Genomic DNA, 12239 nt, shown 5'->3' with positions numbered 1-12239 from the left:
GGAGGACACGCAGGTGCTCATCTAAGGTTTGCTGCTCGGGCTACAGAGGGGGTAGCGAGAGCAATAAACAGTAAACATGACGACGTCTATTCAGCTGGAGAGATGGATCAGCTGGTGAAGGGGCTGCTGTGCAAATATGAGGCCTGGGGATGTCCTCAGGACCCACAATTAAACACACACACACACACACACACACACACACACACACACACACACACACACACACAAGCTGGATATGGTGTACACATTTGTAACCCTAGCATCAGTGAGACAGAGAAAGGCAGAGCCTGGAGCACACAGGCCAGCCAACCTCGTGGACTAGTGGACAAGATACAGGCTACAAAATAAAACAAAACAAAGAAAAACAAAAACAAACAAACAAACAAAAACAAAAAAACCAAGCCAACATAGGTGATCTTTGAGGAACTACCTCAGGCTGATCTCACACACAGTCTGTTCTCTCTCCCTACTCCCAAATTCTCTCTCAAACTCTTACACACAGACAGAAGATTTTTCACTACCCATTTCTCCAGTTTCCATACAAACTAAATATAGTCATTCATAAAAAACTAGAGCTTAGCAAACTCATGAATGGATACACATTAGATTCATCAGCTCCACTTACTCCAGCTGTGCAGCTCCAGATGTGGCTGAGGAAGCTGGGGCTGGGAGTCTGTTGGTGAATAAACTTTCCCACCACCAGTCTGCACACCTCTGAGATGCCAAGCAATAGAAGTGCATGTAAAAAGCCGTGAGTTGCTTGTGCGCCTGAGTGCACAAGGGTGGGGGCACACAAGGGGGGGTGGGGCAGAGACAAACAGCGAGACCTTCACTGTAGATGTTACTGGAAGCTGACATTCACAAAACACGAACTGCGGGATTCATAGGATAAAAAACTTACTCTTATGCTGACTTTTGTGCTGTTTCTTTCTTTCTTCTTTTAAGATTTATTTATTTTATAGAAGTACACTGTAGCTGTCTTCAGACACACCATAAGAGGGCACCAGATCTCATTACAGATGGTTGTGAGCCACCATGTGGTTGCTGGGATTTGAACTCAGGACCTCTGGAAGAACAGTCGGTGCTCTTAACCACCGAGCCATCTCTCCAGCCCTGTGCCCAGTCTCTTAACCTTAGTATGTGTGTGCATGTAAAGTCCTGAGCTATACTATCAGTGATCTCCAACATCCTTGCCTTATTCCCTTGAGGTACAGTCTTTCGATGAATTTATCTTTCTTTTTGCTAAGTTGGTTGGTCCAGCCTGCTCCAGGTATTCTGTCACCCCCTCACCTCAGTTCTGGAGTCAAAGGGGCATGTGTCCATGCCCAACATTTTCACATGGTTTTACTGGAGACTTGAATTCAGATCCTCATGCTTGAGTAGCAAAAGCTCTTACCCACCAAGGAATCATCTTGACAGCCTTACCTGTTCATTTTCTATGGCACTGTAATGTACCAAGAAAGGACCCAAACGAGGCAGAAGGGGGAAGAAAGAAAGGAAGGACAGACGGAAGCATCTGTGTGATGCCTGATGGTTCGTAGCAGTAAGTCATTAGCAAAGGAGCAGCAGGAACAACGTGGCCTAGTGGTCTTTAATAAGCATCAATGCCTTCAGCTGTGAAAGAGAGTCAGGCTTATTGAAATTCCCTCCTCCCCCACACGCCGCCAAAGTTCACTTCTACAAGTGACTCCAATATCAGAGGCCAGCGTGGTCAGAATGGGCACAAGCACGGGCAATGGCACTAAATCACTCCCAAGCGGAAACACAAGGCATCCATCATTGTGGATCACACCCGGCCTCATTTGGCTATAATTTCCAGACATGAGAAGAAAATCCCATCCTTTTAAGGATGTTCCTTGTGAAAGACAATCTGACGGGTGTCACAATAAAAAAATAATGATAACGTGGGAGGAAGAAATCATTTTTTATACTTTAAATTTGGTTTCCCTTGGGAGATGCATTGTTTTAATGTAACACGTTTCAACATGCTTCTCTGTTCGTTTAAATTTTGTTTTGATAATATGAGGAGCTTTTTAATCTGAATTACACAGTGACGCTTGGACACTGATCTGTTGTAACTCGGTAATCAGAATTAACAGACTGCCTAATTAATCAAGTCATTTGCACAGATCCAAATAGAGGGATGGTTCCTGGGCCAAGGAGAGGAAATGGGGAACACAAAATTATTAATTCAGGAAAGTGATAAAAGCATGTAGAGTTAAGAGGTCTTTGCTAAATTCTACCGTCTTTAAAAGGTTCAATTTTTGTAATGCGAGGAACGAATGTGCAAACAAAAATAAATTCTGTCCAGGGCATACAGAAAAAGATGTTTTAAATCAATACTTAAACAGACATATAACTGAATTACTTTTTAAGCCTTGACAACCAGTTTAAAATCACCGATACCCTATAATAGAAATGAGTAGTAAACACTCAGGCTTTCTCTGTGGATAAAGGCGTGTTGATTTTCTACCTGGTGTTGTGTGGTGGTGCACATCTGTAACCTAGTGCCCTAGAGTCTGAGGCAGGAGGGTTCAGAGTTGGAGCCCAGTCTGAGTCACATAATGAGACCCTGTCTCACAACATCAAAACAGACAGACAGACAGCAACAACCACCACCACCAAATGTCGTGGCTTGTATCAACCTGAACACCTGGAGAGACTCTCATCAGGTACCAAATAAGGAAACTCAGACCAGAGGACTTCGTTTTCATCCAAGGATGCTTGCGGCATCAACATCACTCGTCATTTGAAGTGATACTAAGAATCCTGCAATTTAATTCACCAAAATGTACCCATGCAGGCTTACTCCTCTCTTACTGTGTTCCTGGTAGACTGATGAAGCAGAATGCATGCCACTGATGTCCACACAGTCCTGCAAAAGCAGCTTCTCATTTGCATCATGTATATGGTCTAAGACTTGAGAGATGTGTATGTTTTGGCGACTAGAGAAATGGTTCAGGAGTTAAAAAGAGCTTCCTGCAAAGAATGCCAGTTCGGTTCCCAGCACCCACAACAGGTGGCTCATAGCCACCTTTAACTCCAGTCTCAGGGTATCTGACACCCTCTTCTGGCCTCCTCAGGAAGCAGATGTGCACATGATGCATACACACACATGCAGGGAAACACACGCATACATAAAATAAAAATAAGTCGATTGTTTATAAAAGGCATGCATATTACGAAGCATGTTAAGTCAGCTTTTCTGGGAAACTCACTGCAAGCCTGAGTGTGCTACAGGCTGAATCCTAGAGATGACTAGGAATACACGGGTATTCCCCTGGGATGGATGACTCGAGCTTTCTTCCGAGACCCTACTAAGTCTCTCCCTTTCATGAAGCTTCCAACGCTCCCACAACAACCTCCTCTTCACAGATACAGCCCACCAAAACCTATTCTCTTGACCTTGCAGGGGAATTTTGAAATTAAACAGCCTGCACTGAGATACCTATGGCAGATATTAGATGGATACCCCAGGCGGAAGTCCAGGGGAGGCAGCCAGAGGTGAGAGGATTCCAACCTCTGGAGTGGAGAGAAGTAATTATATGTCTGAGATATAGCCTGTTTTCAACATAAAAAAAGTCACTTGAGATGTCCAAAGACTATGCAGACAAGGTCACAAGAAACATCTCAGAGATGACAGGTCATTTCAGGCTGGCTAAGCCACCTGACATACCCAGATATATCTGGGGACACGGATGAGGGGTGTGGGTGGGGAGTTGCTCCATGCCTTGCAAGCATGAAGACCTGAGTTTGATTCCTAACACACATGGAGCAAGCATGTTGACATATACTTGAAATCCCAAGGGACATAAAGGCAGAGAGACAGACAGATATCAGGAGCTGTGCCTCCAGCTAGCCTAGCCTGCTTGGTGAGGATGACAGGTTTTATCTCAAAGAGTGGAAGGTGCATAAGCTGTGCCACCCAAGGTTGGCCTTTGCCCTCCACATGTATTTGCGTCTCCCCTCCCCCAAGTCACAGCAACAGTAAAAGCCAAATTGCCCTGTACTGATGAGGCCTTAGAACAGACTTCTTGTGCTGGCAGGACTTAAGTTCAATCTCTGGAGAGGTAGAGCTGACCCAGTTCTCCTCTGACCTCCACATACATGCTGTGGCATGAGCGCTCATACAAATACACTCATGTACTCACGCATACACAAATAAAGGTAAAGATTTTTACGAAGAATAGTTTTATTTCTGCTGGAGTTCCTCCCAAAATGTGCTTAGGAAGGGTGTCATGACATAACCAGGGAGCATCCGGGGAATGAATGTAACATGGAACTGATCACAGCCACAAGACTTGGATGGGACCTAGCAGTACCCCCATGAGCCCCTTGACCCAGATGCTCTTGAAGTTCATGTTCCAGTCTGACTTTTTAAAAGTACGAGCCCATTCAATGCCTGTGCCTAAGCTGGCCAGTCATGGTCACAATGAGTTGACAACTTGGGATTTGAATGCAGAGCTGTGTTAGAAGTGGCCCAGGCCACTGGGATGCTGCTAGTAGCTGAAGTGTTTGTTGTCCAAGCCAGAATCCATGTAAATGCCAGGTGGCCAAGGCGCCACCCCAACCCCAGCCCCAGCCCCTGTTCTATCCAATGCTTGGAAGGCAAAGACAACGTCTCGCCATCTAGACGGGCTACATTAGTGACCTGTGGGGACTCGGCTGAAGACTCTGTATCAGTGAATGGGATGGACAGCCACAGAGACAGCTACTCCTCAAACTCACGAACATGTATGTACACACGCATAGGCACATTCATATGCATGTATACCGCACACATACGTGTAGCTCTGAGTAAACACAAAATTTAGACAGTGAAAACCGTTTCAGTGACAACAGCTCATCCATCGATGGTCCCTGGCTTCAGCCTCCTATATGACGAATACAATCCAGGACACACAGCTAGTGGATCTACAATTCTACTGACTATGTAACGACAGGCTTTCTAAAGGTAACTGAGATTAACTCTAAGTGGCTACATCTTTATAGTGGTCAATAAAAATCCTCCCTGGTGGGTGCTTTCAGGATTTGCTGCCTGAGCTCCCAACAAAAAATGCCCCAGGTAGAGCACCAGTGCTCTGGGCAGGGCACTCTAGCTCACCCTACTTTTTCACACAGGTGATTGGGTGGAACAAATCAATCGTTGACTGGTCAGAGGCTAACCTGACATAAAGTGAGGGTTAAAGATGTGAGGGTAATTAGACTACTGTACCACAGCAAAACAACTCAAAAGATGGAGGACTGGAGGGCGGGGGCGCAATGCTGTAACAGGCATGTCCATTAGAGACAAAAGGATGTGCCTGCTCCTAATTATACCAGGACATATTCTCAGTCCCCAAAGACCCTGTATTAGCAATAAAAACAAACACACAAACAAACAGATTAATCATGTAAATCTGAAAGGCACAGACAGATGAAACACTCAGGTCACAGCCTCAAGGTGTGGTCTTGCAGTTCAGAGTAACAGCTGTGCACGAGCTAAAACAACACCTGAAAATCAGTGCTGTGAGAAAAGAGGGACCTAGCTAAGACTCGGTGAGCAGAGGTTACAAACCAGTCACCACAGCAAACAGGACAGAGGTTCAAATCCCTGCACCTGCTGCCCTTGCGGGCAGAGAATTCTAGGCAGGAAATCACACTTCACTGCCTCGGTCTCCTCATCTTTAAAGTGGACTTTTAGAAGCCTCGAGTCTGTTCCAAGTGAATAAATGTCAAATTCTTAGAGTCATTCTGGCACTCAGGCTAATTCTCAGAAAGAGAGTCACAACGGGGCAGGCTTCAAAAGGTGGTGTTTCTTTTAACTGTTCAGGGCAAAGTTCCTGACGATTAGGTTTTTTTTCTTGACTTTAGAAAATTCAAGGGGTGGGGAATAGACATCTCGGAGGCTGGGGATGGAGTTCAAAGGCTCCATCCCATAAACAGAGAGGTAGATGGAGAAAGGGAGCAATGGTAATCATGACAGAGATGGGGGAGGGGTAAAGATAGGGGAAGGAAAAGGACAAAGAAAGGGAAAATCCAGCATCCACCTTTCAATACACTGTAGGAGAGAAACATGAACTGTGTTGTCAGGGGATAGGTTAAGTGCACAGGAGCAGACTGCCCAGTCCCACCCACCTATATAAACTCCAAGGCCCGCAGCATAACTTCTGTGAGGAGAGATCTCAAGCAATGGCCACATTCAGGAAGCAGGCCAGTGTTGGAGAAGAGATGTTGTCACATAATCAACTACTAGGGACAAAGGACAAGGATAAGGTCTCAGCTCTCTGCAGTGATGAACCAGGGTAGAAAATCTGCTCTGCAAGCTGCTGTTAAGAACTCTGGTCCCAGCAACTCTCAACCAGAGACACCTAGCTCTAAGAGCCCACAGTACCAGGCTGTCCTCACATAGGGCAGCCAAACGAAGAAACACTTAAGCAAACATTTGTCAATGCCTACAGACCTTCTTGCTGACACTCCTGGGGCCTTGGAGAGGGCAGAGGAGGTGAGTCCAGGCTGGCCCACTTCCTGTGCACACAAAACGCATCCCAATTCCTAGTGGACACTCTGGTTCCCCTCCCGTGAATTATTATTTTACGCTCTCAAATGATATCTGAAAGCAGGGGTGTTAGGTATTTTTTGAGAGCTCAAAAGCAGGGTGTTGGCTCTGAAGCCTCTTCGCAGCCAAATGAAAGTTTTTCCTACGCTGTGGACTTAGCTTGCCTGAGTGACACTCACTGGATTTTCTCCTTTCCTTTCCTCCAAAGGACGGCAGGGCTTTCAACACACTGTATCTCCATTTGTTTTGGTTTTGTTTCATGAGACACACGCACAGGTGTGAGGTTAGGGGATATGAAAAAGAAACAGGAAGAGATGGGGGGTGACACAGTCATGTACATGTGGGCACATTGTGGGTAAACACATATGCAAAGGCCTGAAAGGAACTTCCTCAATTTCTCTCTACCTTATTTTTGGAGGCAGGGTCTCTCACTAACTGTGGAACTCGCTGATTTGGGTAGACTATCTGGTCAGAACACAGAGAGTCTCCTGTCTCTGTCTCCTTGCTGCTGAGATTACACCATGCCTGGCTTCTTTAAATACGGGTGCTAGAAATCCAGATTCAGCTCTTCACGCTTGCTCAGAGAGCACCCTGTCAGCTGAGCCATTTCCCACCCCTGCTTAGGTTAATGATGTTTTTTTACTTTATACGTTGAGATGGTGTTAACTAGAAATTAACAAACGCAACCTTGCTTTCTTACTAACCCTAGCTAATCCAAGGCTCTTATCAATGAGTGTGAGAGAATACACACTTGTCTTCTACCAGCAGACGCTATGTGATGTGGGGAGGTGGAAGGGGGTATTCTCTACCCCTTGGTTTTATGTAACAAGCCCACACTGAAGAACATATGGCAACCACAGGCGTACGGGGATAATACAGCCACCTATCACCCTCTCAACGCAGGTAAACGGTGCTAACAGCAAGGGATATTTATAGCTAACTCTTCCCAGCTATGCAAATAGAAGTTTTCCATCAAAAGATAAGAACATGAAGACAGGTCAATTGTACATTTAACAGCATAGAAGGTTTTCTGCTACTACAAGGTGCCTTCTTCTGCCAGGCAGTTCAAACAAGCTCTGACTAACACTGGGAAAATAGATCCCCAGGGAGTTGACCAAAGGCAGGATTCAGTACTATGAATGCCCCTTTTCCAAGGCTCTGGGAAATGGCTTGGGCTCCAATGATGTCCTGCTGCTATGTTTGACATGAGGACTTTGTATGGTCTAAGACAAAGTTCAGATATCCAGCAGTCAGCATGCAGCAAACAGATTACCCTCACTTCCACGTTGTGTTGTTTGTGTGTCTGTGGTGCATTTGTGCGTGTGAATTAGGGGATAGAGATGCAAATCTCCCATGCATACATGTGGAGGCGAGAGATAAGCAATGGGTGCCCTCCTCTTTGATTCTCTGCCTTATCCCCTTAAAAGAGTTTCTCGCTGAACTTGGGTCTTGTCATGTTAGGGGCAGAGCTCACTGACAAAGCAAGCCCCAGCAACAGGTCAGTAGACACTTGAGGCCATGCCTAACATGTTACATGGCTTCTGGGATCTGAACTCAGATCTGTCATGGTCGAGCCAAGTGTTCTTACCCTACAAGAATTTCTTAAGCCAATTCCTTCTTGCTTTCTATTTTGCAGTTCAATTAATACATGAAACATGAACAAGCATGCAAACACCACCAAGAATCAAGTCTCTCGACCATCCTTGTCACATTCCAAAGGAAGGGGATAGCCAGGGTTTGGAGTGCATGTTTGTGATTCCGGCACTGTGGAGGCTGAGGCTGGAGGCTGTCCAGTAAAAGCCAGGCTGAGCTACACAGCAGCCCCCCCCCTCTCTCACACACACATACACAGTGTCTGTCTGTCTCTCACACACAGAGTGTCTGTCTCTCTCTCTCACACACACACACGGGGTGAAGGAGGGAGGGAGGGGGAAATGTAAAGAATAAACAAAGTTATAAGCTGAAAAAATAAGAAAGGTAAAGGTAACATCTCCCAGAAGTCCTTGCTGGCCTCTCCTCACCTACCTCACCTCACATATGGAAACTGAGGCACAGAAGAAAAGAAATCAATGTGACTAACCATAGGCAATGCTGGGACCTCAGCTTGGAAGGAAAGAACAGCTCGTCTTTAAGGTGTGTCACCTCCATATGACATGAAGCTCTCTGTTCTACCCGTGAGCTATCTATACACACGGGTTCATGGCTACAGAGGTCCTGGGATACAAGTATCAGGGCTGCCTCCCAAAGACGAATGATATTTAAAGGAAACCAGGCAGCAAGTCCTAGACTGTGGAGAATGCATGTTCTGTCAGACAGACAACTACCCACAACCCAGCCAGGTAGGCAGGTTCCAACATTCCCATGGGAAGTGTTCGGCACAGAGATGGCCCCAGCTAAGGATCGAAATCTGTACTGAGCTCTTCCTGAATCATCTTGTTGATTCTCCACTAATACCAGACTCGTACCCACTTCTCGGATGAGACAGGTGGGACTGTAGGACGTTAAATGATCTGTCTGGTCTACTAAGAGAAGCTCAGCTAACGGCTTAGAAAAATAAGACCTGAGTCTAAGCCAATCCGATGTTAGCATATGTAGTGTGGTCACATTGCTGTCCTATGTCCACAGTAGGTCTGACAACACGTCTGTTAACACAGCAAGTATGCTGCAGCTCATGAGTTCTCCCAGACTAGGAGATAGAATGTTCCATAGTACCAGGCTCATTTCATCCTGTTCATGGTGCCAGTTGAGAATTCTTACAGAAAGAACAGACAAGCCAGTTTGAAGCAGAAAATATGGATGGAGCAAGTCACTTGTCACCTGAAAGTAAGAGAGATCAGCTGACATGCACCACAGCCAATGAGAGAGAATGAAGGGAGATGGGTTGTCATATCAAGCCTACATAAGAGAGGAAAAGGCAGTGCCCGTGGCCCTGTTGCTCACAGACACTGGGAGAGCACTGTTGGGTAGGAATTGGCCATGTCACTGGGACGCCATGTTGACATCTAACCTGGACCAAAACTTCAGAACCACGGTAAGGAACACTCCTCTGTATATCCAGAACTTTGAATTTTGGTTTACACCTCCCTACAGGGGAAAAAAAATTCCCTGCAATTCTAGGACTCGGCACGGCCCAGTCAGAAATATGGAGAGTCAAGACTTTGCTGAAATGTGTGGATCTGCTAAGGCTGAAACGTTACCATAGAGTAACTCAAAAAGACCCGGAGCAACAGAAGTCCACCATAGAACTTGGTGTAAGTAACCACACGTGCAGCTCAGAAACTGCACATTTCTCCTGCTTTCCGTCTGTCTGGAACATTTCCTACAGCTAAGGCTGCATCTCTCAGGAATCCAGCGAACAGGAACAGAGATCACGAGCCAGGCTTCAGGAAAGCTGTACAAAGGCAGAGGCAAAGGCAGGGCCACTTTCCTTTCCTGATTCCCTGTCTCTCCTTTGCAGGATTTAGGAACAATCCAGCAGCCACCAAAGAAAGCATTAACCGTTTTTGATCAGGCAGAGTAGAAGGCACAAACCAGTCTCCCAGGCACACCTACCTACAGAAGCATGTTAGGAGACGGCCATTTGCAAGTAATACAGCAAGACAGAAACACCCATTCAGACTGCACTGTCATTTTCTATGGGGACAAAACCCCTAGAAAATCCACAAACTGGGTTTTTTATTCCCACTTTCTAGTCTCGAAGCTGTTTGTTTAACCCTGACCTCCCTTCTTAATTAGCACTACTGGACCGGAGAAGTGTATTTGCTGAGCCTGTCTATATGTTTTGACATGCAAGACTTGTGAAATTCAAACATACTGCAGACATTCAAAGCATTATTATTTATTAAGGCCTATATTAAAGGTGGAAGATCTTAAAGCCCTCTCAGATTCTGATGATTAAAGGAAATTTAATCGCTCTTCATTGGCATTTGATCTTTAGCCTGCCATAATCTACCCGTGTATCCCTTCATCCATATTTGATACTAAAGAAATATTTCAACAGCATGTCCATCAAGTTTAACACAGTTGGAGCTCAAAGACCGTATGACTCACAAAATAAAGGAACATTCCACCACCCTGGGTTAGTCAGCTAATGACAACGAAGGTGACTTGGGAGCCAGAGAGATGGGAGAGCTTTCTTTCCCCTCACGTGGAAGGAAGCCTTTCACACGCTCCCCACCCTGCTTCACCTTGGCAGCTACCCTGCCAGGTTGGAAAGGCAGGTATTTCAAATCACCATTTCTTCCACATTCAGTTTGCTCAAGGCCAGAGTGACTAGTACCCCCATAAGCTGCCAAGTTCATGGTTGGTACCCCAACCTTGTTGCATCGGAAGATGCAGGAACAAACCTCAGGTCAAAATAGCTCAATGACTATTTGAGTACACAGTTTTCATGGGGATGGAGCGACCCCACCCATTTCCTTTTTTAAGTATCCATGGCTAATTCTGCTAACCGGCAGCAGAGGGGCTTAACTACAAAAGACACTGTGGCCTAGGAGGGCAATGAGAGTCACTCTGTGGCCCCTCTGAAACAATGTGGGACATCTCTGCATTTGGACATCTTCCTGCAGCTATGGCTCACAGCCAGGCACAAATGGGACTCCTTTTAGTTCATTCTGTTTGGAGTAGGTGTGTGTGTGTGTGTGTGTGTGTGTGTGTGTGTACATCATGAATGCTCATGTTTGTACAGATATACATGCATGTGTGTGGATATGTGTGGAGGCCAACGATGTCATTTCTCAGGAGCCATTTACCTTGTTTTGTGAGGCAAGGTCTTTAACTGAGACCTAGAAGTCACTGAGTAGACCAGGCCAGCCTCGGGATTCATCTGTCTGCCTCCTCAGAATTGTGATGATAAGCAAATGTTTGGTTTTTATTGTTATTGATTGATCTCAGGCGATCACACTGGCAAGGCAAGTACCTCAACCACTGAGCCATCATCTCACCCCGAAGGGGCCTATACATGCAATTGTCCTACAGCTGTCACAAAAAGTGGTAGCATACATGTGCCTGCCAACCGTGGGGCTCCTGCCTGATCCTAGAGCAAGTGGGCCATAATTTTCCTTCTACTCCTTGGTGACACAGACATTGGTCACTTACCCTGAGCTTTTAATGAGTCTCACAGCCATAAAAAGCCTGGGGTCACTGGCAGGGGGCCTGCAGAACGCCACAAGACTGCAGCACACAGGAGGAACCTGGAGGCAAGAAGGAGAGAGGGGTTACGGTAAGGGACTTGGATGCTTCATAGGGCTGCTTTCTTCACACATGAACTTAGCCCTGATTTCCCCTTCTCTTCCAGAATCAGAAAAATGAAAATGTTATAAACTAACAGATATTCCCTGAGGTATCTGGTAATGTGTTCATCAGTGTCTTCTCCCTTTCCTTTTTTTTTTATTTTGGTGTGTGTATATATACATACATATACATGTGTGCATGTGTATGGAGGTTAGAGGTCAGAGTGAGAGAAATTCCTCAATCAGGTCTCCACAGTATTTGGTCTCTCACTGAATTACCCATTTGGCTAGACTAATTGGCCCACAAACCCCAGGGATACAACTGTCTCTATCTCATCAGCTCCGGGTTGAATGACACATGCCACTGTTTCATGCATGTGCTAGAGATGTGAATGCAAGGTCTCATCTCATGGGACAAGCACTTTGCAGAGAGAGCCATCTCTCCAGCCACATTCTTAGGGTATGCAATC

The 12239-nt window shown here is 45.9% G+C and overlaps 1 protein-coding gene across 5 annotated transcripts in view; it reads right to left on the bottom strand.

Annotated features, from left to right (window-relative positions):
- The window catches only part of Foxp1 (forkhead box P1), a 388377-nt gene extending 376676 nt beyond the window's left edge, over positions 1 to 11701 (bottom strand). For all 5 annotated transcript variants that reach the window (XM_032906023.1, XM_032906025.1, XM_032906026.1 and 2 more), the window contains exon 1: positions 11636 to 11701. The gene's annotated coding sequence lies outside the window, so the exon portion shown is untranslated. The remainder of the gene's footprint in view (positions 1 to 11635) is intronic.
- Positions 11702 to 12239: the final 538 nt, after the last annotated feature.

This window comes from Rattus rattus, chromosome 6 (genome assembly GCF_011064425.1).
Source record: "Rattus rattus isolate New Zealand chromosome 6, Rrattus_CSIRO_v1, whole genome shotgun sequence".
NCBI lineage: Eukaryota > Metazoa > Chordata > Mammalia > Rodentia > Muridae > Rattus > Rattus rattus.
The sequence above is the reverse complement of the archived record's forward strand: the minus strand, read 5'-3'. Positions and strand labels throughout refer to the sequence as shown.